Source organism: Anabrus simplex, chromosome 1, assembly GCF_040414725.1.
Source record: "Anabrus simplex isolate iqAnaSimp1 chromosome 1, ASM4041472v1, whole genome shotgun sequence".
Classification (NCBI taxonomy): domain Eukaryota; kingdom Metazoa; phylum Arthropoda; class Insecta; order Orthoptera; family Tettigoniidae; genus Anabrus; species Anabrus simplex.
The window spans coordinates 25449929-25474894 of NC_090265.1; the positions used below are offsets into that span (position 1 = coordinate 25449929).

The 24966-nt window shown below is 41.1% G+C and overlaps 1 protein-coding gene across 4 annotated transcripts in view; it reads left to right on the forward strand.

Moving 5' to 3' along the window:
* Positions 1-24966, forward strand: part of Nost (Nostrin) — a 486512-nt gene that overhangs the window by 129404 nt on the left and 332142 nt on the right. The gene's annotated exons all lie outside the window — the stretch shown is intronic.

Genomic DNA, 24966 nt, shown 5'->3' on the forward strand with positions numbered 1-24966 from the left:
TAGCTCCTCGGTAGAGGGAAGTACGGCAATAACTTACATATGCCCTTTTTTCAGGAGGAATGGTGATTGGACAATCATTTGCAAGACAGAATTTCTGAAGTTTAACTGGCGTTTTTAATTCCAAATTATCCCTTTTGTGTACTCAAGTGTTAATTGAAAGATTTTTCCGTCTCTAATTTCGCTCCCATCGACTGAGGTTTGGTCAAGTGTGTGAGGCTAACGTGTTTCGTCACGTGGTTCTCTTGAATTAAAGGGTGTCCATGCGCATTAATGTATTTTGTTTATAACAATATGCTGTATTTTTAAGGATTAATATTCATGGGTATACTGAACATAATATAAATTGCGTGTGTCAAGAAAAGCATACTGAATTATGGGCAAACATTCTCCCGGTCACTTCATATGAGATTTGTGCTGGACAAAGCGGAGGAGGGACAGATTTTTCTCCGTGTACTGCGATTTACCAATATCACTTCATTTCATCAGTCATTAATCATTACCGCAGAGGAGTGCAACAGGCTTCGGCAGCCATCACAATTCATATCCTCGCCGCTAGGTGGGGGTTTCATTCATTTCATTCCTGACCCGATGAAATGACGGGAAGCAGGCTGTGAACTTTTCCATTTCAATAGTATGATGAGTAAATTAGCGTCCAGGTTGAAAGCTCACGTCGAATGTTGTGAAGATACACAAGAACGGAATAAGTAGGGCAGGTCGCTGTACCTTACAGTGTTAGGTTCTCACATCGCCATGCATTTCAATAGGGGGAGATCTAATCCATCTCCCATTAGAAAGGTATACAAGACAATATGGTAAAAGCACAGAATGAAAGTCACAGTTGAGCTGGTTTGTTGCCGAGAATGTGTGCTAGGATGGTGTTTCTGTCACAATTACATGAAATACGGCGTCCTTTCGATCACTTTATATTTTAAGAGTTGCTGGTTTGTCGGAACTTCAATCAATCAATCAATCAATCAATCAATCAATCAATCAATCAATCAACATTTGACTGCATTTAGGGCAGTCGTCCATGTGGCAGATTCCCTATCTATTGTTTTCCTAGCCTTTTCTTAAATGATTGCAAAGAATTTGGAAATTTTTTGAACATCTCCCTTGGTAAAATTATTCCAATCCCTAGCTGTGTTCCATATGAATTCTTCAACATACCGGAGGGCAGGGACTGTGGAGTTATGCTGTCAGACTTCACTCGGAATTAAATCCGCTATCTTAGGGACCTAAAGACTGGACAGACCGGTAGCTTGTAAAATGGACTTCTCTTGTTTGTGTCCTTATGTCAGTGTATGTTATTTTTTAGTCCCGCCAGTGTGCAGCACCTTCTTAACAGTAACCCTAGGAGAAAGAGGGTATCAGATAAATAGGAAGACCATGCCGCACTGAATGGTTCACACTAGAACGCTGGCCTTCTCAGCCAAGGGTTGCGGGTTCGATCGCGGCTTAATACGGTGCTATTTGATGGCGCTCAAATAAACCAGCCTCATGTCGATAGATTTACTGGCACGTAAAATAACTCCTGCGGGACAAAATTTCCGACACGTGGGCGAAAACCGTGAAAGTAGCTTTCATTGGGACGTAAAACCAATGTGCTTATTATACAGCAAAATCATGGAACGTGTGAAACTGAACGAGTTCGTAGGCCCTGTTAGGGCTGAAAGACAACAAGAGTAGATCAGGGAAAGTTTGGTAGGAAAGAAGAAAGTGAGGAACATGGAACAAACTCGTCTGGGGTCTCGAAATTGTGAGCCGTTAGGTGTTCTGGTAACGCCAGAGCGGTCACTTAATGGCTCCAAGAATGGAATGGACATAGAACATTCGATCTGTATCTCTGTCGTGGATGGAAACCGAACGACAGCACTTGCATGAGCAGTCTCATTCAGCTACCACGACCCTCATCTAAAAGTCCTTCTGAAACTTGATTTCGCCAGACCATGAGTGATGCCACAGACTTACCCATAATGCTTTTGATCTACATGGACCGTTGCCTACGCTATTAAACAAGGCTGGGAAATGAGCAATGGGAGGTAGGGTCACCGAATTTAGTTTTCAGTTCTCCCGCTAGGATCGCCTTTTTAAGACACAAGTTTTGATTGTCTTCCCATGTTCAGCGTGGATCTTGTGACAAATGTTTGTGAAAATTCGCTAATGTATAACTAATTATGATACTTACGAAGAAACCACGTGTTCTCAATGTTGCGTATGATCCATTTTTGTTGTAGTGCAAATAATCCGTCAATATGATGTTGACATGTCTTGTTGGAAACTTGTTTACATCAGTTATGAGTCGTCGTAGTATGGTCCCACAGTTAATACGAATTTATACGTATTTACAAAGGTATTTTAAAGTGTTCGTGAGAATCTATAGTCAGTTTATACACACGTAAGTTTAAAAAAAGTAAAGCAGTATTTGTAATGGGTCTCCAGGTCAGAGTCTCGGATCACTGCTTAGCCTAACTTAATTTTAACACTTTTCTGTTCTGTTCAAAGCTTTGCTGTGTGTAAAATAATGTGACACAGAAATCCTGTAATGTGTGGAAAGACCTTTGAACAGAAAGCGGAGCAATTTATTAGAAAGCTTGTTTTCAATACCGACATCAAACAGTAGATCAGTCATTCAAAGAAGCTTATCCAAATTCCTGTCATAGATCAGCTTTGATTTTATTGCCACCTCGTCTATGATAAGAAAAACAACCTTTTCATTATAGTGCTGTAAAGATTTATTTTCTGCAATCAGGCGAGCTCGTACCAAAGAAGTAATTCCTATCTCTCCTCTGGAATGGCCAATGTAAGTTTTTAAAGATTTTTGGTGTAGTAGGTGCAAAATATTACGAGATCTTAGGAAGCTGTAGCCTGTGCATGATCTGTTGGACAGTAATATGCCGACCTTTACAGTATTCTCTCTGAATTTACACTCCTGTTTACAAAAAGTTTAAATCTGCTCAATCAAGAAATGTTCTTTCAAATCACACTGTTCAGCTAGTTCTGTAATTTTATTTAGTTAATTCTAAGTCCATGTTGATTTTTTCATTTTAGAGTTGATGCATCCTTTCTTTTAAAGTGGTAATAATACTTGTTTGCTTCACTGTAAGTGCTGCCAAACTTACTCTAGTTTAAGTGTGCTATGGCTCACTCATGATTATAGGTGGAGGACCCTTCTCTTCGCTGGCTGTAGATGTGGTCGGTTCTAGATGATGTTCGATTTTCTTGTAGAGTTTAGCTTTATTTCCCACTTCTGTAGCCTTCCTCTTATGCCGTCTTCCTGCATGTGATTGTGTTTATTTGTGTCCGGGTAGAACTTGAAATACAGATTGATTGACATTCGAAAGTAGGACTGCGTTTACACTAATCTGAGTTGTTAAAATGTCTACTGCAAGCAGTGGAGTGCACACGAGATTTCCACAGAGATCCCAGTGTATTTTCTTGACAGGAAATTGCCAAACATCATTTTGTTTAAAGTTCATCGTCTTTCGGAAATCTGTGAAATGAAATCCTTTTGAGGTCTTTGATTTACAGTAAGGAACACTACAGTTCACGATGTTTTTTTTAAGAATTATCCGATGTTCGCATTACGTAAATACGGTCATTAATTTCAGTCACACCGGGCGAGTTGGCCGTGCGGTTAGGGGCGCAAAACTTTGAGCTTGCATCCGGAAGATAGAGGGTTAAAACCCTCACTATCGGCAGCCATGAAGATGATTTTCCTTAGTCTCCCATTTTCACACCAGGCAAATGCTGGGGCTGTACCTTAAGTAAGACCACGGCGGCTTCCTTCCCACTCGCAGTCATTTCCTATCCCATCGTCGCCATGAGACCTGTCTATGTCGGAGCGATGTAAAGCAAATCGTAAAAATAATAATAATAATAATAATAATAATAATAATAATAATAATAATAATAATAATAAAAAATAATAATAAAATTCCCCTGTGTGTGGAGTCAAATGACTCATTATCTCTAGCCCCAGAGTGTCGTAAAGGCTGCTAAGAGATGAACAACCTTTACTCGCTCTGTCGTCTTCTAAGGCCCAAAACTTATCCCTGATTCTATACTTTACCGTGTCACGGAGGAAACATACGGATGTGAAGTTTCAGAAAAGTAAATTAAATACTGATATGTTGCAGTTGATGCTTTTACGGCCTGATACTGTATAGGCTTTTGGGCTTATGCCGTGTCAAGAAAATAAGGTGAAATTCTTTACGTTTCGCAGAGAACTTTGCTCTGCGTCATCAGAAGAAAATCTCGACTGTCCACGAGAAAGGCTTCTTAAACAATGACTCTTTAAATTTAAACGTTATAATAGAAGTGGAAATGGTACGTTCATTGGTCACCAGATGGCTCCCCGGACACCGCTAGCGTTCGAAGCGGAAGCTGACCGAACCATCAAAATCAGTCTAAGAGGGTCACTGATATATTTGTTCAGTGCCTTTCCTAACGTGAAATAGTGAAAATGCGGTAATAAGTTGGAAAAGGAAAATTACAACACTAGAATTATAGGGCATAGGTTTAATTTTAACACAGAAATAAGTACAAATTCATATTAAATATTGATAATGAAGTATTTAACAAACTCTTTCGTAATATTTATTTGTTCTTCTTCTTTCCTGGCCGTAGATGTACCTAGAACGTGCACTCCCGAGCTCGTCGAACTCGGAGAGACTATGTCCGACCTTCTTGTACCAGATCTAATGGCACTTCACTATTTATTTGTGTTATTTAAATTATATATAATAACTTTTATTTATTTGGAGTATAACGTTTAGTAGCGGGAATGTCCAAGTTCGGCTGGCCAGGTGCAGGTTTTTTAATTCGACTCCCATGAGCGACCTGCGAGTGAGGTGATGCTGGTGGTGCTGATTATTGTTTTAAGAGGAAGTACACCTGAGCAACCATTCTGTATTAACACTAATCGTAGGAAAAAGATGGAAGAGGTCCGACACTTCGAAAAATGAAGATATCGGCCAAAGGAAGACAACGGCTGCGAAGAGAGTGAAAATGAAGGAAAGTGAGGAGCCTGGCACAAGCAAGTGGAGGCAGTGCCAAGACTCAGCTGAGGGACCCGTGGTTGCCAACAAACGCTCCCCAGTTAAGAACCCCTGGGCCCCTTTTAGTCGCCTCTTAAAATTGGCAGGGGATATCGTGGGTATTATTCTACCCCCCTCCCCAAGGGGGAGACCTGCGAATGAGATAGTAATGATGAGGTAGGCGAGGATGAAACCCGGTGTCGGCATATAGCCTACTCTTGTTGAATAATACCAACAGGTCTTCTGAAGGTTTAACGTCGCCATCTGACGGACGAGGCACCATCAACAACATCACACGCCCTCAGTCCATATGAGCACTGCGGAGAGGTTTGGAATGTAAACCAGGCTCTTGGACGCAATCTAGTGATTAGAAATTGTATACCACCACCTCCACTACCCTACGGGCCAACATTCTGATGATGAAATTGTTTTCACACCAACAGGGCTCGAAGCGGATAACCGCGGCGTCAGGCAATAGACGCCTTAACGATTACGACCACCACGGGGCTTGTGTAATGGAAACCTTGTTAATGGGGTTGTTAAAATTGCTTTGATGTGTTTTTGAAATCACGCTCAAAACATACGAGATGCAGTTTTAAATCTGCATGTGCATTGAGCTTATTACCATTTTCTGCCATTACTGATTATTTTCGTACCCCTGTTTGGGAAACACTGTATTAGTGGGTGATTGCCAGGCATAGAACATAACGGGCAACCACTTGCCTACGGTATGATTTCAAATAGCCAGGACCGTAATTCATTGATACATTTAAATAAGTCAGTCGGTGAAAGTGTGTGTCTGTAATTATGGCTGGAGAAAGTGTGATGATAATCTACGCAAGTTATGAATTTTTTATGAACAATCTAAACTTTACTCGAAACTTGTCTGTTCCACCCTATTGATACGGGGACAAGTTTAAGAAGTAATTAAGCTGGGAGGAGACTGGGCATTTATCTCATTGATTGAGTGTGAGACATTTAAACATCAGGGTTATAATGCAATTAGTGGCCGAGAGAACCACGTACTAGGAAAACTCTGACGTAATATATGGCGGTAAGAAATGTCAATAGTATTGCCTTTGTTTTGCAGAATGTCGAACACGATAAACATTTATAAAAACATCAGTACGTACCTGAAGAAGAAAACAGTTTATTAATAAGAGAATGACGTATTTCCTTGTATAAGAACATCCTCAAATGCTTTCATATCAGTAATAATAATAATAATAATAATAATAATAATAATAATAATAATCAATGTCATCCGTGGTCCTCCTCTGTGGTGTAGTGGTTAGTGTGATTAACTGCCACCCCCGGATGTTGGGGTTCGATTCCCGCCTCAGCCATCCTCGAAGTGGTTTTCCGTGCTTTCGCACATTTTTTCAGGTAAATGTCGGGATGGTACCTTTCCTCTTCCTTGCCTATCCTTTCAAATCTTCCCATCTCCCACAAGGCTCCTGTTCAGCATAGCAGGTGAAGTCGCCTGGGCGAGGTACTGGTCCTTTTCCCAGTTGTATACCCGACCAAATGTCTCACGCACCAGGACACTGCGCTTCGTGGGATCTCTCGCTGAGTCAGCGAGAAAAAACAACTCTGCAAGGTAAACGGATCAAATAAATAAATAATAAATTACAGCCTGTGAGCGTAGTAGAACATTTCAGTATAAGCAAATCATTCAATTATTTTCCTTGCTATATGCTACTATCGCTACTATATGCTATATGCTACTGTAGCTACTATATGCTATATGGTACTAATAGCTGCTATATGCTACTATTGACGTGATTCAGTTTGGGCATGTCGTTATGTGATAAATCCCGCACTCATTGTTACATACTGTAGTTTTTAATGTATTTGGCTTTAGATCAGTTAGAGACCAAACAGCCACCTGGGTTTGAACTTTACAATTCATTACAAGTCATTGTCACAGTGTGAAATATACATATAAAAGACATAGATTTTGCACATCATTACATTAAAATCACATACATTTCCATAGAAAATCAATCAAATTTGTGGACAAGTTGTTGTTAAATAGTTCCCAATAATAGTATCCTTTTTTTTTTTTTTTTTTTGGTCGCCAGTAGTGTATTTACACAGGTTGGTAACTGTTGCTTGGCGTGAAGCAGAGCTGTAATAAATACATTTTGCTGTTGGTGGTAATGAACACATGCAAAAAAGATATGGTTTAGGTCCTGAATCGCCTGGCCATCACAGGAACAGACATACTGTAGTTCACACACGCAATTTTCATCTGGGTCATGGAACACTTTTCGGGAAGAGATCTTCTGGTGGAAACCATGAACTGAAAGCCTGCCTACTCACGACTTGTCGCTGTGTTTGTCTAGTATCGCATTTGTTGTGCAAAATTCCAGTGGTATGTCTCGCCTTTTATTCTGCAGATCTTGGGCCAGCTTGTAACTTTCAAATCACTTATTCGTTTGCGTTTGTAGGTAGTTCTTATACAACGAGACATGCCATTGTGTTATCAATAGATTGTTTTCTTTTTTCAGGCTAATAGTGTTTTGAGAAATGCATGTTTTGTGTTCGATAGATCGGACAACTTACATTAACTAAGTCGACACTGGAAAGAATGGCTTTCATCCTGACAAAGCAATACTGATCAGATCAGAAATTGGATCTGTTCATCAAGTTTGTGTCCGTATTAATGGAGCGGTGACTTCGACCCTGACTTGTCTCTCCAGATAAACCGAAGGTGACTCGGTGGACGCACAAGGTGCCTAAAGAATTTTGACACACTCACCATTGCCTTTGCTGACAAGACCTAGTGTTCACGGTGCACTGCGTCGTCTGGTATGGGCTGGAACAAATATGTTACTCTCATACATCTGTCTGCCTTTGTCTTATCCTTGGCGTTGGCGATTTGAAAGTGACTGAGGCATGAGTGATGGTAGTAATGTCATTCCCTATGCAGTCAGTCCCTGTTAGAAGTGGTGTGAAAATGGGCCAGACTGATATATAATAGCATCTCGTGGCTCGATGAGGAAAGCAACGGGAAACTGCTTCACTCCTCATTTCCCTAGTGTGTTTTTTCAGTGACATCTAGGCTATCTATGACAGCTGATGGCAGAACTGTTGAGGATTCAACCAGCCTTCGGGCTGAATTCTCAACATACATCCTCACACTAGAGAGGCTGGCTAGCCGAAGCGGTAAAAGCGTGCTCACTTCACCTTGAAGGGCGTGGGTTCGATTCCCCGAAGAAAGTCGAAAATTTTTAAGAAAAAACTTTTCTAGAAAGGCACATTCAGTCTCCATCAGAAATTAGTACCGAGTTCATTCCTAGGGCCAAAAACGGCCGGGCGTAGAGCTAACTACTCTATCACACTTACAAAAAAAACATTCTCATGGGGCAGATAAAACTATTAAATTATGTTATACTATCATATTCTGCTTTACTAAAAATACACTGTTTTTTGTTCTTTTTTTACAACTTGACCATAATTACATCGTGGGAAAATACTATGTGAAAACAAAACTGAAGGGACTTCTTACGTGGTGGACAAGTATTTATTTTTGAAAAGAGGAATTCCATATCACATGCTAGAAACTTGCCTTTGGATTCCTACGAAGTCCGCAACGACACATAAAATGTCTAAAAAAATCTTGAATAATCACTACATGACCCCAACAATACCGCCCAACAATGACACTCAACCCCTAGACTGATATTCGTTCCTTTTGTACGGGAGCTTTTGATTGATTTTGAACAGTCGGCCAATAATCTGCAGCAGTGAATTTCGGTAACATACTAACAGTATTGTTTAGGAGAAAGTACAACTAGGCAGCTATCCTCTATTATAACACTAATCAGAGAGAAATAATGGAAGGGATCCGACAGTTGGAAAAATGAAGGTATAGGCCAAAGGAAGACAAGGGCCACGAAGGGCGTGAAAATGAAAGACTCCCTAGACATCGAGTGCTCTAATACCGTCGGGGTCGTAAAAGAACCAGAGTAGAACAAGGGAGGTCGAATAGGGCAGACGAAAGTTAGGAGCGTGGCACAAGTAAGTGGAAGCAATGCCAGGACTCAGCTACGGGCCCCGTGGTAGCCAACTCACGCTCCCAAGTTGAGAGCACCTGGGTCCCCTTTTAGTCGCTTCTTACGACAGGCTGGGGATGCTGTGGGGATACCCACAGGGGGATAACGTACTAACAGTTGCTCTTGTGATATCAGTACCAGCATCCATATGCATGTATATCGGCTAGATTAGCTACAAGAAACCATTTTCTTCAAGAATTTGAAAGTTCACTATTATCAGATGTGAAAAGACGGCTGGTGTTTAGAGAACTTATGCTTTACACCAAACTTTTGTGGACTATTACTACTGCATTGTCTATTTACCGATTAATAATAGAATCCTTCATTTCAAAATAATAACTATACTTATCATACTTGTAAGTATTTGCATTTGTTGTGCAAAATTCCAGTGGTATGTCTCGCCTTTTATTCTGCAGATCGTGGGCCAGCTTGTAACTTTTAAATCACTTATTCGTTTGCGTTTGTAGGTAGTTCTTATACAACGAGACATGCCATTGTGTTATCAATAGATTGTTTTCTTTTTTCAGGCTAATAGTGTTTTGAGAAATGCATGTCAATCAGTCATTAATGACCTGCTCTTAGTTATGTCGCCCACGTGGCAGATTCCCTATCAATTGTTTTTCTAGCGTTTTCGGAAATTTATGGGACATTTCCCTTCATAAGTTATTCCAATCCCTCACTCCTCTTCCTATAAATGAATGTTTGCCCCAATTTGTCCTCTTGAATTCAAATGTTATATTATGATCTTCGCTACTTTAAAAGCTCCACACAAGCTTGTTTATTAATGTCATTCCGCCTCATCTCTCCACTGACAGCTCGGAACATACCACATACTCGAGTAGCTCGTCTCCTTACTCCCAAGTCTTCCCAGTACAAAGTTTGCAATATTTTTGTAACGCTACTCTTTTGTTGCAAATCATCCAGAACAAATCGTGCTGCTTTCTTTTTGATCTTTTACAGTTCTCGTATCAAGCAGTCCTGGTAAGGGGGTTCTACAATACTCCAACTGGGGTCTTACCAGTGACTAATATGCCCTTTTCTTTACATCCTTACTAGAACACCTAAATACCTTCATAACCATGTGAAGAGATCTGTAACCTTTCGCAACTACACTAATGCGTTCATTCATCTCATTCATTCCTTACCTTGTTCCGTCATTCCTTCAACAATTTATCCAGCAAGTCAACGGGAATGGCTTTTTGTGTTTTTCTTTATCGTTGTTCTGGAACACTGGAAGTTTAGCAACACTGGGCGTGATCAGCGTTTGGTAGGTTCTAAGTATGCAAGAAAGGAAAGGAACGGATAATCCCCAGGTTTACTTGACCACATGAGGTCGAAAGAGTGCAAGGAAATCAGAAGTTGGTCTCTCCTGTCGCTGAGTAAGCAGCGTATGGTTTATATCGCACGAGATGATCGTGGTCACGGGTGGCGAGATATGCGGAAGTGAAGTACAGTTGCGTTACAGGCCACGTACATGCTGTAGAGGGTAGTGGCAGTCTCAGCGCTCACCTTCTAATAACTTATTTTTATTTTGGCGTTCGGTCTTATTGACCATAGGGGCTGCCTGGGCGACGCGATAAATACGTGCTCGGTTCACCCAGAAGGACGTGGGTTCGATTCCCCATTAGGACGATGAGGCGTCAAGTTTATATGGTCTGACACCGTGGTTAGCCGGTTCGAGTCCTGTTGGTGGTAGTGGTGGTGGTGGTGGTGGGAGATCACTATCAGAATACTCTCCGGAAGAGTAGGAGAGTTGGTGGTATAAGCCTGGATTCAATTGATGGTGATTTATTCTTCGGATGGTGCCTTAAACCTTGACTGCATAACACATCACACTGCACACAGAAATGCGTAGACTCGGTTTATGATCTTCGCAAGGAGTTATTACTGTAGTTTTTCTTAGGATTATACATTGCTTTTGCAATTAAAAGAAATATTTGAAAAAAATGTTTTCATGTAATGGTTAAGAGGTAGAATCCTTGTTGATTGGAGTACATTACACACATTGGCACGTGACCTAATAGCTGAACTAAGCAACATTCAGTGTTCACGTAGAATCCGGTTCATACTTGGAGCCCTTTCTCGCAAAGAACTGCGACGGTTTAGCTCAAAATATTGTGCACTTTCACCACCAGAGGGACACAGAGCAATTCACTACTGATTATAAAGTCACATCTGACAACCGTCATGGACTTGAACTATTTAATGGTTAAAGCTAAGTCTGGTTTCGTATTTATGTGATGGCGTGAATGTGTGTTTTTCCTCGCTGTCAGCCTTCCTTGAAGTTTTTTTCCCTTCAGCTTTCCATTTCACTTGCAAATAAATAAGACGATGCTGTTTTTCTCATGTTTAAAGTCACCCCTTCAGTATCAGATTATTATTATTATTATTATTATTATTATTATTATTATTATTATTATTATTATTATTATTATTATTATTATTATTATTATTATTATTATTATTATTATTATTGTCTCTCCGTTAGGGTCTTGAAGGGACCATGTGACAATTTCAATGCTTCATCTTTTGTTGTTCTTTCTTCTTCCTCCAATTCTCCTTCATCTGCTCTCCATGCCTCCTTTTCCTCTCCTGTTTTCTTTCTCTCCGGACCTTGGAATCCTTCCATTTTTAACACTTTATTTCTAAAAATATCTCTCTGTTGCTTCTTCTTGTCTTATTTTGTTTCTTTCCAAATCTATCTTGACTTCATGAATCCAGGTTGTTGTTGACTTCTTGTCCCAAAGATATTTGGAGATCTGTTTGGTTGACATGTTGTCATCCATTCTGTTTAAATGTCAAAAATATATATATATATATATATATATATATATAAATCTCCTCTTCCGCATTGGATCTTTTTTTTTTTTTTTTTTTTTTTTTTTTGCTAGTTGCTTTACGTCGCACCGACACAGATAGGTCTTATGGCGACGATGGAATAGGAAAGGCCTAGGAGTTGGAAGGAAGCGGCCGTGGCCTTAATTAAGGTACAGCCCCAGCATTCGCCTGGTGTGAAAATAGGAAACCACGGAAAACCATCTTCAGGGCTGCCGATAGTGGGATTCGAACCTACTATCTCCCGGATGCAAGCTCACAGCCGCGCGCCTCTACGCGCACGGCCAACTCGCCCGGTCGCATTGGATCTGTTATGTTTTATATGATCCGGTATATTTCATCATTACTTCTTGATTTCCAGAGTTCTTGGCGGACCGAGTATTTTCCGTATATTATCTTTTTCTCTCCAGTACTTCTAATTTACTCAGCTTGTAATTCACTACTACTAAAATGTTTTCACTCCTCCCCTGAAGGGGGGAGGCGGGCCTCTTAGACGGCGACGCCTTCTCTCAGGTCGGGAGATTTGTTACGCTGAAGGAGATGCTCGGAGAAGGTGAGGGGGTTAGCGGCCGTGGCCTGTGCTAGGAACTGTCCCGGCATTCGCCTCAGTTCAGGAGAATGGAAAACCACGGAAAACCATTCCCAGGAGAGCCGACGATTGGGGTCAGCCGTGAGGTTCAGCCCTGTCCCGTCTCCCGAATGCAGAGCCGAGGCCACTTATGGTACGAGACCCACTCTGCATCTACCGACGACATTCAGTCGCGTATAGGCATTCCGGTTTCACTGTGTTGTATTTTGAGGTTTTTAGATAAACACTTTTCGTTGTAGATATTCCTAATTATACCGTATGGTCTTTCCATCTTGTGTATCCTTTCTTCTAGAGCGGATTTTTACAAACCATTTTCTTGAATTGTTTCTCCCAAATATTTGAATTTATTTACGTTTCTGTCTGTTAGGTCATCAGCCCAGAGGCTGGTTGGATCCTCAAATAGCACCACCAAAGGTTATGCGGTTATAAGGAAACCGCAAAAACCAATGGCAGCACCAAAATAAGGCGTACTAGGCAAGACGAGGAGTGAGGTAGTTTGCCATTGCTTTCCTCACTGGGTCAGAAAGTGCTATTGCAGCACGACTAACCCTATGAGCAACACCTTTCATAACACTCAGATGCACTAGTCATGCTCTGAATGTCATTACTCAGCACTACCCATACCCCAGCAACTTCCATATTGTCACAGCCATGGATGTTGACTGGGACTTCGGTGAAAGCTACACTTTACTCTGGTTTATTATTATTATTATTATTATTATTATTATTATTATTATTATTATTATTATTATTATTATTATTATTATTATTATTATTATTAAATTCGGAAGACATCTCAAACCGAACAAAGTTTAGGTCAGTGATCGACAGATTTCAGGGATTCCATGACGAACCAAAACTTAACCGTGGGTGGACGGACGAAAGAAGACACGAAAGAGAGAGGATGCTGAAGTTCTGGGCTGTGAGGAAGGCTTCCAGAAACATGTAATTGTTATCTAACGTGGTCTCTAATGGCCGTAAACGAATATATATATATATATATTATTACCGAGCTCGATAGCTGCAGTCGCTTAAGTGCGGCCAGTATCCAGTATTCGGGAGATCGTGGGTTCGAACCCCACTGTCGGCAGCCCTGAAGATGGTTTTCCGTGGTTTCCCATTTTCACACCAGGCAAATGCTGCGGCTGTACCTTAATTAAGGCCACGGCCGCTTCCTTCCCACTCCTAGCCCCTTCCTGCCCCATCGTCGCCATCAGACCTATCTGTGTCGGTGCGACGTAAAGCAAATAACAAAAAAAAAATTATTATTATTATTATTATTATTATTATTATTATTATTATTATTATCACTGTTACTGGGTTACCCGTGGACCAGCAGAGGTGAAAAAAGGTGCCGGGGTGAATGGGTCTAACTACAAATTCATGAACTGATAAAAACTTTAACAAGGTTATATTTCTTTAGGATTTCAGAAATCAACACCAGAACTTTAACAACTTTTCACTTAGTGAGATAACAATGACGTATCAGGTACCATGACAAAGTTTAGACAAAGCAAGAAAATCCAAAATTTAGTGACTGTTTAGTAATCAGGGCTTCCAGCCCCTCGCTTCACTCAGCTCAAAATTTAGAAAGACACAAAATTATACAAGGGCAGAAATCCCTCAATACAATGGAGCACTAGCTCCGTAGTTTACAAAATCAAGCCTCCTAGAGGCACTTTTACAACACTTGAAAAAGAGCTAACGTGCTCTCCGTTTTCCAAGCCTCTCTAAGGCGATATCAGAAAATACAATCACTTGCCATCAAGGCACAACTTACAATTTGAAACAGGGGTATCTAGTACCCAACCTATTGGCCCGTAGCGGAAAACAGGTTAAGTAAATGGCCCGAAACACAAATGAAAGGAGGCGAATGCTTGCGCTCCTAGATATGAACACTTAAAACCTAAAGGGCACTAGGCCGATGAAACAGGGGCTATTCCCAAACTATGGAGGTGACTCGTATAAGAAGAAATTAAAGACATTACGAAAAGGAAGAAAACCAGTTACAAAACGTAGTCACCTCAAACCAATATGAAGGGGATCTCGAGAGTTTATATCACTCTCTATCCCCGATTCACAGTTAAAGATTTATGAAGTTATTACACAAGCCGGCAGAAGTTACGTTTACGGAAAAGTAGGTTACATCGTTAAAGTTTCGGACTTATCCCTCGAGTTAAACTGTGGAGCTAGCAAGAAATAAAGTTTTTAAACGGCCATTACCTTGCTGAAGAACTGCTGCCTGATGAAAGAGGCGCCTCCCGCCTCCTGCTTGGCGCACACACTTAGATGACGATCAAATGGCCAAGAGACGTGAAAATCCGTAGTTTATAAACCCTCGGGGAAGGTTCGAGGCCTTTCATGAATAATCAAGCCAACCCTCTCACTTTATTGGTTACCTCAAAGTTACACACAAAATCGAAGAAGCAGCCTGTGATAGGCCGAAAATTAATTAAAGAAATTAGGGATTGGCTAAATTCAAAACTGGCGGAAGGAAAAGATCAATGTTGCCAACCCAAAAATGAATGAACATAATTTAGTTAGAAAAAACTTATGAATACAAAACTTCCTTAAATCAAAGTTCATCCACTTCGCACCAGGGTGCATGATCATAGTTTTTGTAGTGACATCTGTTGCAGAAGGTCCAAACTTCTTGATTAATGGTAAACAAAACACGTAGAATTTCCATACAGTACATGAAACTTCAAAATAACAAAATTTCTTTAGATTTCTGTAGTGACATCTTCTGAGTAACGGTTTAAGTAGATAGTTCCAAGTTCACTGTTCCTCCAGAAGAGGAGTTCTTTTGGGCGCAAGATGTAAATGTGTGGCTTAGAGGTGTACCTCCCGGTATTATTATTATCATTATTATTATTATTATTATTATTATTATTATTATTATACAATTTGCTTTACGTCGCACCGACACACATAGGTCTTACGGCGACGATAGAACAGGAAGGAGCTAGGAGTGGGAAGGAAGCGACCGTGGTCTTAATTAAGGTACACCTTAGTGTGAAAATGGGAAACCACGGAAAATCATCTTCAGGGCTGCCTACAGTAGGGTTCGAACCCACTATCTCCCGGATGCAAGCTCACAGCTGTGCGCCCCTAACCGCATGGCCAACTCGCCCGGTATTATTATTATTATTGTTGTTGTTATTGTTGTTGTTGGTGGTGTTGTTATCAACCTGCATAACTTTGAAGACTTGGCTAAAAGCATCAAGGCCCTGGCTTGGAAGGTCATGCGCTCTACATTTGCCCTTGACGGAAATAGCTCCTCAGCGCGGTTGAATGAACTTGCACCAAACTTAACTTTGTCATGTTTTAGGTCCGGTTTCTTAATCACTTTGATATTGCGTGAACCTAAAAATCGAATAAAACATATTGGACCTGGCGAGTTGGCCGTGCGGGTAGAGGCGCGCAGCTGTGAGCTTGCATCCGGGTGATATTGGGTTCCCCACTCTCGGAAGCCCTGAAAATGCTTTTCCGTGGTTTCCCATATTCACACCAGGCAAATGCTGGGGCTGTACCTTAATTACGGTCACGGCCGCTTCCTTCCCACCTGTAGCCTTTCTCTATCCCATCGTCGCCGTAAAACCTGTCTGTGTCGATGCGACGTAAACAAAAATTGTAAAAAAATAAATAAGAGGCATAAGTTTAGAAAGAAAGTGTATGTATAGAAAGTTATCTCCATACAGGCCATGAAGCCCTGGGACGGTTGCTAGGTACCGGCACTTGGTAGGGTCGAGTGGTTAGCTCATCGCCCGGCCGCCTTTGCCTTTTGGTGAGTGGCGGCGATTAGGGGAGAGGGGCAGTGGTCCCCCCGCCCACTTTATGGAGACAATTTTTTTTTTTTTTTTTTAATATTCCATTTTATCCACCCAGAACTAGGAATTATAAAAATTATACAAACCCTGTTGTGTATTACCTAATGCTTTTCTTTAATTTCTTTAAATATTAAAAACATACTTATCGTAAATACCCAGAAGATATCATTCGACGCAGCTCACCGATTCCGCATTCGTACAGCGCCATGACAAGTTGTGTAGCAACGTGTAGAAGCGCGATTACTATCCGATGGCTCAAAACCTTAGTTGCGAACGTGTGTAATTGTTCCATTGGTAAAAGCTTTATTGTACAGCATTCAGTCAAAAGCTCAACAAAAACCCTTACTTCTCTGTCGAAATTCGACCAGAGGTTATCAAAACCTACAATTTTGTAGTTTTTCTTTTTTTCTTTTTCAATTTTGTTGTCCACGCCCCACTATATTGTGTATACATGTTTGCACCCTCCACTTGCCAATCGTCGCTACTGTTTTCGGTGTAGGTGAGTGAACCTCAGGGCCATGTGGACCTCCAGAAGTGAAAATCTCGTTTCTTATATTTTTTCGACTTCTTGACGGGGAGTCTAACCCGCATCCTTCAAGGCGAACCGAGCACGCCAGGCAGCCTCTAGGTGTATGCTGTAGAATTAGTGACCTTCCTTATCTAGCAACTAGAGCTGTCTCTTCTGTCTAGCTTCGTCTTTATAATTACCCGTTCAACAAACGTACCGACCTTTAATGTGCCATGTTTTTATTGCTATAAACAAGTGCGGTTATGACAATGAACTCAAACTTTGCATCGAGTCCTTCACGTGTACGAATTGTTTCTGTTTCACTGGCACGTTGAGGAGAGTTGGAGTTAACCTCGCTTAGTGTAGCAAAATCCTGACCTCCAGCCATGGATGAAACCTTCCGCAGTACCTCTACCGCCTCAAGGGCAGTGTCCTGGGGAGGCAGATCAGTACCTCGCCCAGGTGACCTTACCTGCTACGCTGAACAGAAACCTTAAGGGGATGGGAACATTGGGAGGGCTAGACAAGGACGCGGTAGTGGCCTTAAATTAGAAGAAGTTGGAAACCGCGGAAAACCACTTCGAGGATGGCTGAGGTGGGAATCGAAACACTCTCTGCTCAGTTGACCTCCCGAGGATGAGTGGACCCCGTTCAAGTCCTCGTGCCATTTTTCAAATTTCGTGGCAGAGCCGGGAATTGAACCCGGATCACACTACTACATTACAGAGGCGAATTTATTCTTCTTATTCTTATTGTTATTATTCGCGACTACGCAGAATCAACATTATTTTGTTGGCTTTCCTTTTAGCCCAGTTCTCTTTCACACTCAACGAGCGTGTGCTCAGACTGTATATGTCATGTGGTTTCACACCGCAGTCAAAAAATCAACGCAAGTACCTTCCAAAGTACAATTAGTATTATTATTAGTAGTAGTAGTAAGTGCTGTTAATATTGTTATTATATGAATGTATTATATCATCTGTAATTGGAGAATTAAAAACTCTGTTGATGATAAATAAACAAATCAAATCAAATTATAATTTTTAATTTTTGTTTTGTTTTGCTATTGGTTTTACGTCGCACCGACACTGATAGGTCTTATGGCGACGATGGGAGAGGAAAGCCCTAGGAGTGGGAAGGAAGCGGCCGTGGCCTTAATTAAGGTACAGCCACAGCATTTGCCTGATGTGAAAATGGGAAACCACGGAAAACCATCTTCAGGGCTGCTGACAGTGGGGCTCGAACCCAATATCTACCGGATGGAAGCTCACAGCTGCGCGCCCCTAACAGCACGGCCAACTCGCCCGGTATTATTATTATTATTATTATTATTATTATTATTATTATTATTATTATTAATACGTCTCACTAACTACATTTTGACGGTTTTCGGATACACCGAGGTGCCGGAATTTTGCCCCACGGGAGTTCTTTTACGTGCCAGTAAATCTACCGACACGAGGCTGGCGTATTTGAGCACCTTCAAATACCACTGGACCGAGCCACGATCGAGCATGCCACGTTGGGGTCAGAAAGTTAGTGCCTCAACCGTCTGAGCGCGGCTATCATCTTCATCATCTGTATTTACACAATGGACGCGGAGGTACCAACATCACTACCACATTTCACTTGCTTCTGTGCCTGTCTTAATGATCTTATTGCGAACTTTCAAATTCAGCTGCACGAAGTCACCACTGATGTGCGTTTAAGGCCCTGTCGAACAGAAAGGGACTATCCGCGCGGACGAAATGACCGGACTGGGCTAGTCAAATAGAATGCGGACAAGTCAGCGCGAACCAGTGTGAAAGCAGTCGCAATCAAGTACGTACCGACTGATTTTTTCTTTCTTGAACTGCTGTTATCATTTTGTTGTTTAAATCTAATGTCCAGCACCCTCTGTGGGTGGAGGACACAGAAAAAGGATACATCCTGCCTGTCGTAAGAGGCAACTAAAAGGGGCGACCAAGGGATGATGAGACTACTTGTGATCTTTGTAATCGACATGCCGTGTGTCGTACACGCACTAGATCAGTTAATTTTTCCGTACCTTGAAAATGAAAATCCAAACGTGTTTCCAGTCATTTGACCGAGTCAGGAATGGCGTGAATGGACTCCCCCTTCTAGCGGCGAGGATGGGAATTGTGCCGGCTGCCGAGGACTGTCGCACTCTTCTGGGGCAATGATTAATGAATGATTAATGAAATTAAGTGATATTGAAGAGTGTTGCTGAAATGAAAGATGACAGGGAAAACCGGAGTACCCGGAGAAACCCCTTCCCCGCCTCCGCTTTGTCCAGCACAGATCTCACATAGAGTGACCAGGATTTGAACCACGGAACCCAGAGGTGAGTGGCCGGCGCGCTGCCACGTGAGCCACGGAGGCTCCCTTTCTGTACCTTCTGAAGACATTATTTTGTGTTGGCCGCGCGAACTCCCCAGTCCGCTGCGGTAGGCCGCCTTCTGTTTGACAGAGCCTTTAGGACTGTCATCCAGGTGGCAGATCCCCTATCAGTTGTTTGCTTACTCTTATTTCAAATAACTTGGGAATGTATCGAATATCTTCTTTGGTAATTTATTTTTGCCGCTAATCCTCTTCCTATAAATGACTTTTTACCCCACTCTGGCCTGTTGAATTCCAACTTTATCTTTCTATTACGTAATTTTCTTAGTTCAGAAAACTTCGTTCAAGCATATTCATCTACTGACGTCATTCCACGCCATCTTTCTACTGACAGTTTGGGACATACCGCTTATTCGAGAAGCTTGTCTCCTTTCTCCCAAGTCTTCCTAGTCCAAACTTTGCAATATTTCGTAACACTTCTCTTTTTTTTCATAAAACACCCAGAATAAATCGTGTTGCTTTTCTTTGGATTTTGTACAGTTCTTGAACCAAGTGGTCCTGGTGAAGGAACCATAATCTAATTGTGGTCTTACCAGAGACTTATACGCCCTCTCGTTTACATCGTTACTACAACCCCTAAATACCTTCATAACCATATGAAGAGGTCTGTAACCTTTGTTTACAATCCCGTTAATGTGGTTACCCCAATCTCAACATCTACGTGGGTTATCGATTCTACCGTTGCCTTAGAGTTTTGCCGGTTAATTTTTTACCATCTTTCTTCATGTTATTGGTTTTACGTCTCACTAACCACTTTTGCGGATTTTCGGAGGCGCCTAGGTGCTGTATTTTTGTCCCGCAAGAGTTCTTTTACGTGCCAGTAAATATGTCGATACGAGGCTACCTTCAAGTACCATGGGACCTAGGCTGGATTTAACTCGCCAACTTGGGCTCAGAAAGCCAGCGCTGTATCGGCTGATTTTCCTTTAGTAATTTGCGGTGCTACCTTGAAGCAGGGGCGTAGCGAGGGGGGCGGTTACTGGGGGTTATAATCTCTCCCACAATGGATTTTTTCAAATAGAGAATAAACAGAAACTGACAATACACTAAACAAACATGCTGTTGAATCCATTTGCTAAGAAGCCTCGAAAATCGGATTTACAGTAGATTGTAAACTAAACAAATGTTAACCTTCATCGTACTGTTCTTGTTCTGTATTTTCATGTACGATTTTGTAATGTACTGCAATCTGAATGCCGTGTTGAAACACCGGATCCCGTGAGATCTCCGAAGTTAAGCAACATTGGACGTGATCAAGATTTGGATGGGTTGTCACGCACTGTTGGTGGCGGCTAAGGGAATGGAGGAGCGGAAAAGAACTGGCCACCCTACCGTACGTAAACTTCGGCTTAGGCACACCTTTGCGAAGGTTCTGACCTGCCTTCGGGCAGAATACACCCTTATCTTTGCAACCTGAATATCAACATAATTCACTTGTATCACTGTCCTTGTAATGACAAAACATGACGCACTCTGTCCGCATTTTGTAACTATAAACCCCCCCCATCGGCCGATCCTGGTTATGCTACTGCCTAGCAGTAATGTATCGGGAACAAGTGCGCTCAGCCAGTCCTGACATGACTGTACAGAGATTTCATACGATAGACTGGATTTTCTAGTAGGCCTATATATAATCTATCTATCTATCTTAATCTGTTCAGCCTCCAGGGTTGGTTTTTCCCTCGGACTCAGCGAGGGACCCCACTTCTACCGTCTCAAGGGAAGTGTCCTGGAGTTTCAGGATCTGGGTCGGGGGATACAACTGGGGAGGATGACCAGTACCTCGCCCAGGCGGCCTCACCTGCTATGCTGATAACCTTATAGTTTTGAAATATAACACCACCTTGAAAGTAATGGCAGGCAGACTTGAAGATCTCTGAACAAATCTGTCCTGTGTCTGCTTTATTTATTTTTATACCTGTTTGACCCTGCACTATCACAGGTGTCTCTAGGACTTGGAGGGTGACTTTAACCAAGCAACAGTCCCGATTTGTTGTGCACAAATTTTTCTTGCAGTCTCCGAGATTCGACTTTAAATGTCGCTATAAACGACTGACGTCTTACTGAGCTACAGTAACGATTAGAATAGGTTAAACGTATGATATTTAATTATATATTCCACCCAGTGGAGTAAAATTCTTTCACAGAGCTTCGAATTGAAATCGCGACGCGAATGCTTAGACCTTGGTGAAAGTCAGTATATAGTTAGGATGACTTTGATATTCAACCTTTTAAAAATGAAGTCTAATAATCAAGAAATGACTGATTTAATGCCTGTTGTACACCATCAAATTATTCTTTCAATTCCATACTTCACAAGAAAAGTTGTCAAATCTTATCAAAGACTGTTCATTATTGCTGAAGGTTTGACAATATTTGAAATGATTTAGCAAGGTTTGATAGCATTTTGTTTTAAAATGGAGGAACGGCAGGCAACGGTTGTGGTTCTTGGTCTAGTAGTGGGATATAGGAAGAGAAACGTGCAATATTTACACGGGGAAAGGATTAATGTAGTTACTTTAAACATATTTTTTCAATGTATTTATTGCTATAACATAATTTGCGTATGTGTCCGGCTCCATGGCTAAATGGTTAGCGTGCTGGCCTTTGGCCCGACCGGGTCGGGGATTTTAACCTTTATTGGTTAATTCCGGTGGTTCTGGTTCCGGGTGTGCGTGTCGTCTTCAGCATTAGAATTCATTATAGGTAGGGCCCCATTCTCTCAGACGCGCAGGTCGCCTTTCAGGCGTCAACTGGAAAGACCTATGCCAGGCCTCCAGGGGCCATTTATTATTATTATTATTATTATTATTATTATTATTATTCGAATAACCCTTTTGAGAGTACGATAAATCGACTTTGGTTACTTTTCTTTGCATTTGACTTTCTTCGTTTCCAGACGTCCTTCATTTTCTGAGAATGTTTCTTTCCCTCTCGAGTCCATTTTCTTCCAGTTGTTAATTTCTTTCTGTCCTGAAATCCTGCCTTTCGTGTTACTTCTTTGAAACGTGTTCTTATTTATCATATCTATTTTAATTTCAGCGTTTTTCCTATCCTTTTCAATTTCAATGAACCACGTTGGCTTTTTTCAATGCTATTAGTTCGGGGCGCCGACCCATGTGGATCTTTTGCCCCTACGTTGACTTGGATTTGTAACTGTTCAATAAGTGAAGGTTTGTTTAGATAGGCCATTGTTATTCATTCTATAAATGTGTCCAAAAACTGGAGCCTTCTCTTCCTCATTACAGTTCAGTTTTTCAACTTTTAAATATAGCTCTCTGCTTGATCGTAGTCTTGTCGTTTCTTATAGGTCCCAGTATTTTTCTCAAAATTCTTCTTTCAACTTTTTATATTTTTTTAAAATCCCCAATTCTTGTGAGTTTAAGAGTTTCTGATGCTTATAAAACTTCTGGCCGGGCCACTCATTGATAATGTCTTAGTTTCAACTTCCAGGATAGAGAGAGATGTTTTATTGTATATATAATATATATATTTGTCATATGAAACATCCTTTCCATTTTGTTTACTCTCATATCTATAGCTACCTTTTCTTTTGTGTTGTTTGTTATCCATTCTCCCAAAAGCTATCTGTCCGAGATATTATGTTATTGATAATTGTGATATTTTGAGGGGCATTAATGATGTTTGTTTCTTCAAATGATATTTGCAATCCTATTTTGGCCGCTTGTTTCCTTAAGTCTCGAATCTGTTCTGTAAATAACGCATTATTATTTTTTTTTTAATTTGCGAATTGACCTCTTAGGATCACGCTACAATTTCACATTTCCTCCAATTCTCCTTCTCAATGCTGTTTCATCTGTTGATCCGTCCACGCTCCTCCCGTTTTTGCAGTTCTTTCGACTTGAAACCCTTCCAGATTTTTGAATCGTGGTCCGAAATGTTTTCCTGTCTAACATCTGAACTTCCTGGATGTTGGACTTCTCTAGATCTTTACGAACTTCCTTAATTCATGCCGTCGTCTTCGTGTTCCACAGGTAGTCGAATAACTTTTTGTTTAATCTGGTTTGTCCATTCTGTACACATGTCCGAGAAATAACTCCATGGACTGAATTTTTCTCTACATTTTTGTAGACTTCATTGTTGTTCCGAAGTTTCCAGTCGGTTTCAGTCTGGATTGGGCCCAAGATTTTCCGTAGTAGGCCTACTCTTCTTTGTAGGATCTCCAACTTCTCCAACTTGTAATTCATCGAGAGGCATTCGCTTTCGCTGGCATACAGACACTCTGTTTTTACTGCAGTGTTGAAATGCCTTATGTTGGCATTCCCTGAGATACATTTCTTGTTGTAGATGTTTTAAGTTAGTCTATTATTATTATTATTATTATTATTATTATTATGTTGCATTTACTCGCATGAATTGAATAAAAGTGATAGCAGTGCAACGGAAATTCATATCGTATTACATGAAAACATATTAGGAATTAAATAATAATAATAATAATAATAATAATAATAATAATAATAATAATAATAATAATAATAATAATATTCGAAGATCGTCATAAATCGAACATTGCTTCTAGTGTTTACTTATAGGTTACCGGGCGGTAATAAACATAAAAAAAGCTGTCTACTTCCTTGAGATATTTCTCTTCCAATCTCCTCGTACCCTGCCGGTTTTTTCTTCATTTTTTTTTTTTTTGGGTTCTTTACGGAATCCACTGAAGATAGACAGGAACGTGCCTCATAGTTAGCAATTAATACACACACACTACATCCCTCAGCCATGGAGACGAAACCATTTTTGTTGTTTTGATTCCCGGCAATCCCAGCATGCCTAGCGGTCTAGCGCGCACCGTTAATACTGGAATTCCATTAGTCAATTCTGTCAAAGACTTGGCAATTCTTTGATCGATTAGAACATGTTCTAATTCACGGACTAACTATGGAAAGAAGTACGTCCTGGAGATACAATATAAATAAGCTTTTCAGCGTGCCACGGCACGGATGAAAGCTTTGAGACCTCTGCTGGGAAATAAATATATCTATTAAGAGAAATATTTACGTGGCATGTATCAGGCCCATCCTGCTGTATGGCTGTGACGTCTGGGGTTATATTGCTAAAACTCCGCTTTCCAAATTACAAGTTTTTCAAAATAGGACACTCAGAATGACGACTAAAGCACCAGTACTGAAATCTAACAAGAAGATACGAACAGAACTTCGTATTCCGACTGTTAGATCTCAGATAAATTAGTAAAGATGAGCAAAGCTAGAATCCTCCTAAGCCATTCCACCGACCCTGACATCCAACTCCTTAAACAGGTCGTAAGACCCAAGAAGGCGAACACACGTTTCAAACATCGCGGCCCTTGGCTCACTTACGACCTGTTTTAACTTGGAATAGGAATCTGCTTCGGCCTTTTTCAAATTTTTGAACCTTTCTCTCACTGAATAACGTCAAAATTAAACCCCTGAAAGGGGCTGTTTGTTAAGAGCCCCCACTTTGAAAATACCTCTCCAACTCCAAATTATAATTCATTCTTCAGGGAAGAGGGTGTTTCTTCTCTGACGGGAGGTGAGTACCGCCTCTCAGCCAGATCGTTTTTCCCCCGCCAGTGTAGAACCAGAGACTTTTCCGACTCATCGGCATTTCTCGGAAACAGATGAGTAAACGTGCATAGTTTGAAGACTTCTCGTATTGCAAGCGATTTGACAAGTAAACTTGCTAAGTACTGAAAATTGTT